The following is a 4,654-nucleotide window of genomic DNA, read 5'->3' on the forward strand; positions in this document are numbered from 1 at the left end:
ATATTTTTTAATAAACTAACTTTTCATGATGAGCTTTCCCCATTCTTCACTGAATGATGACTTCTTATAATTTGAGACTTGTTTCAGTTTATTACTTCCCTAAGAAATCCTGTTTAAGTTTAACCATTGGTTTATTTGTTCTCTTTTTCTATTCCTATTTACCAAATTGACCTGAAGTTGTATTTTTTACCACACAATTTATTATTTACTGATTTATTATTTATTAAAAATACCCTTTACCTGCCATAGAATTGAATCTAAAAAAAATTATTTTGAGTGCATTAATTAAATTCCTTAAACATTTAACCTAAAATATCTTTCCTATTCTCAATTTTCTATCCTTCTAATTTTGGAAACAAACATATTTCAAACAAACTTATACAGAAATTCATACACATACATATAATAGAGTGTTATATTGTAACAAATACATACATACAATACACAGTGCTCTGCTAAAGTTGAATTTAAGAGTGTTACAGAAGCTATTGAAGAAAACTAAACTACATAGTCAATGCAGGAATTGGCTTTGTATGACTATCATTAACCGAACAATAATATAGCCATTACATTAATTTCACTGAGTAAGAGATACTCTCTAGTGGAGCTCCATGTTTACATGTACATTATATCTTGTATATAACAGAGATTCTTTCCCATAAGGAAAGCATGGATGAAAACTGTCCTTGACATTAATAGAAATTGATTTAGTAGAAACTATATAACAATGTGACCAATTAGATACAAACGAATATGTAAATACTTTTTGCTTTTATAAGACTTATTTCTTATAAAATGTGCAATATAGCTTTAGAATGTAGCTAAATATCAAAATAATACAATATTTACTAGTAGCCTAAGCAGGGAGATAAGGATTTATATGATAAAGTCTAGAAAACATTGATGGGAAAGTGTTAAAAATCATCAGTATATGAAAAATATACCTATAAAATTGGATTAGAAAACTTAATATTATTAAGATGTCAATATCAATCAAAGCCGTGTTTTGGTTCAACATAACCCCTATCAAATTCTGGGTGAATATGAAGAACAATATAATGAAACTGAAGAAAAAAGAGAAAACAGAAAATTCCATGATAGAAACTGACTAAAGAAATATATGATCACCAAGCCAGCTTTATTGGAAAGAATATGTTGGACTGAATAGAAGAATAAAGACACCCAAGAGGCTACAGGAAAAAAAATGGTAGTCAAAGCAGTATGAGAAAAAACATTCACAAAATCAACAAAATGGCAAAAATTAATACAAATACAAAAATGATAATAACTTAGACTATTATTGTTCTCCATTCAGCAACAAAGACTAGATAAAAATAACAAATTATTGGGCTAGATTAGAAGACAAGATCTATCATTTTTTGTCTCCAATAAATATATCTCGAAATCACAGCAAGTTACCATATAAAAGTAAATGGAGCTTGAAAACAGCAGGTTTGTGCTCGTTTCGACAGCACATATACTAAAATTGAAACGATACAGAGAAGATTAGTATGGCCCCTGCGCAAGGATAACACACAAATTCGTGAAGCATTCCATATTTTTTGGTACTTTTACACAATGGAATACTACTCGGCAATTAAAAACAAGGAAATCATGAATTCTGCAGGCAAATGGTGGGATCTAGAAAAATCATCTTGAGTGAGGTATCCCAAAAGCAGAAATACACACATGGTATATACTCACTTATATAGACCTATAAGACAGGATAAACATACTAAAATATGTACAACTAAAGAAGATAAACAAGAAAGAGGTCCAGGGGTAAGATGATCAATCCTCATCTAGAAAGACAAAGGGGATGGACTTTAGAAATAGGAGAAACCAAATAACAGGACAGGAGCCTACCACAGAAGGCACCTGAATGATTCTACCTAGCAGTGTATCAAAGCAGATGCTGAGACCCATAACCAAGCCTTCGGCAGAGTGTAGGTAATCATATGAAGGAAGGAGGAATTAGTATATCCTAGAGGGGACAGGGAGCCCCACAAGGTCCAAATATATCTGGGCACAGGGGTCTTCTATGAGACTCTTTATCTAACCAAGGACCATGCATGGATATAACCTACAACCCCTGCTCATACATAGCCCATGGTAGCTCAGTATCCAAGTTGGGTGCCTTAGTAAAGGGGACAGGAATTGTTTCTGACATGAACTCATGAGCTTCCCCTCCCCCCTAAGGGAGGAGCAGCCTTGTTAAGCCACAGATAAGGACATTGCAACCATCCTGAAGATACCTGATAAGCTAGAGCCAGATGGAAGTAAAGGAGGACACTTCTCAGTGGACTCGGAAGGAGGCAGGGAGGAGATGAGGGAGGGAGGGGAGGATTGTGAGGGAAAGAGGGAGTGGGTTACAGCTGGGATACATGTGAATGTATAAAATTATTGAAAAATAAAAAATACTAAAAAAATAAAATGAAATAAAATTGAATATGAAACCTGAAAAAAAAAAAAGAAAACAGCAGGTTTAGCTATTCTAATACAATATGACGTGGACACTTGTGATATTAAAAAGAGGGTGAACTCTGGGTGTAGAAAAGTCCAATCAGGAATAGGTGTCGGTAAATGAAGGACAGTATAAAGAAGGGAAGGAAAAATTAACCCAAACTAAAGCTGTATGAAAAAAAAAAAAAAAAACAGAATAGAAACCTATTATTTTAAAAACACATTAAAATATATTATCCCTGAAATTTGACCTTATGCTAGTCCTTTTACTTTAGTGCCTAAGTTTCCTTTTATTAAAAATTAGAAAGACAGATGGGATGTGCATTGAACGTATGACAGGAGTCTACTGAGCGCATTTGAAAGACTCTAACTAGCAGTGTTTTCAAAGCAAAGACTCATGACCAAACCTTTGGCAGAGTACAGGGAATCATAAGAAAGAAGGGGAGTTAGTCTGATGGGGAAAGGATAGGAGCTCCACAAGGGCCAAATATATCTGGGCACAGGGTCTTTTCTGAGACTGACATTCAACCAAGGACCATGTATGGATATAACCTAGAACCTCTGCTCAGATGTAGCCTGTGGTAGCTCAGTAACCAATTGGTTTCCCATAGTGAGGGGAACAAGGACTATTTCTAACAGGAACTCAATGACTGGCTCTTTGGCCTCCCCACCCCCCAAGGGAGGAGCAGTCCTGTTAGGCCACAGAGGAGAGCTTTGCAGCCAGTCCTGAAGAAACCTGATAAAACAGAATCAGATGAATGGGGAGGAGGTCCCCCCTATCAGTGGACTTGGCAAGGGGCACGGTGGAGATGAGGGAGGGAGGGAGAGACTGGGAGGGAATGAGGGACCGGGACACGGCTGGGATACAGAGTTAATAAAATGTAACTGATAAGAAAAAAAATAAAATTAAAAAAAAATTCTAAAATCCACAGTGTGAAATTATGTGGAAAATTCTGGGGAACAGTTGCACTTACAGAATGAATCACATTATGGCAACAAAGTGTGTAACCAGTGTTCACTCAATTTCAGAGTACTTTCCAGAGACTTAAGGCTTATTTATTAATTAAAAATATTCCTTTTGTGTGTGTGAGAGAGAGAGAGAGAGAGAGAAGGAGAGAGAGAGAAGGAGAGAGAGAGGGAAATAGAGAGAGAAACATGGATATTTGAAAGGTAGGCATCCTGCTTTTTTGTTAAAGCTGGTACTGAAGTTTGAAGGTCACTTTACACCCCAAAGCCAGGTGTAAGTGATGGCCTTAAGAACTGTTCTTCAGGGAAACCCCAGAGTCCCTCAAAAACATAATATTGCTGCTCTACTTGCTTGTGCTCCAGGCAATGACAAAACTCTACTGATCATGATTCTAAGGTATAAAGAAAAAAGTAGGAAAGAGCTGGAATTTTCTTCCCTGCTGGATAGCTTTCATAGGTTCAGAAGACATTATGTGGGATGGTGGGAAGAAAAAGCATGAACATTCATGCTAAACTGTAAATTCTATTTTCTACAATACCAACGTATTAGGCAACATTTTAACAATATTGCAATAGTGGCATGACAGTTGTAGAAGTAAACAACCATTCTCTGATTGTACTTGAGGCCTAGTCCCTAAGAATAAATTTATACATAACATTGTGAACCTCTGCAAACACACATATGTGAAGTTTTCTTAAGCTTCAGGGTGAAATTTAATACTGTTTTTTAAATTATCATGATAGCAAACTGCCTTCTAAATACATCTGTATTTACACATAAACAAATGTTATTCTAAGCTTTACTCTGAGAAGCCTTTCTTTGTAATAACAGCAATGACCCCAGAGACTGAGAATGCATGCATTAAGAAAAAAAAATTATGGTTATCAGCCCCTAACATGACATTTATAGCATTTATGTAAAGATTATGGAATCCTCAGAAGATGGAGTTGTGGAATGAATGCTACCTTCTGGACATTGCATAGCCAACATAGCCAATGCAGTCATGATGTAACAGTAGCTCTGGCTGTTTGAAATGGCCTAATATGACACTGAGCCTGCTAACAGCCAATTATGAATTAAGGGGAAGTTTATAGGACCTAACCCATACTGATAACTGCTGACTACTGATGGATTCTTGGGGAAGGACACTCATTTTCTTTAGTTGTGTAGCCACTGAAGAGCTCACTAATTACAAGTTACTAGTTCCTACTTACAAAAAGAAGA

At 35.9% G+C, this 4,654-nt stretch overlaps 1 non-coding gene across 1 annotated transcript; it reads left to right on the top strand.

The window, feature by feature from the left end:
- The first annotated feature begins 1,456 nt into the window (after positions 1 to 1,456).
- LOC129675057 (U6 spliceosomal RNA) lies at positions 1,457 to 1,563 on the top strand. The gene has a single exon (XR_008719867.1). It is a non-coding gene; the product is annotated as a U6 spliceosomal RNA (small nuclear RNA).
- Positions 1,564 to 4,654: the final 3,091 nt, after the last annotated feature.

The sequence above is a fragment of the Psammomys obesus genome, unplaced genomic scaffold, assembly GCF_907164565.1.
Source record: "Psammomys obesus unplaced genomic scaffold, mPsaObe1.curated_primary_1811, whole genome shotgun sequence".
Lineage (NCBI taxonomy): Eukaryota > Metazoa > Chordata > Mammalia > Rodentia > Muridae > Psammomys > Psammomys obesus.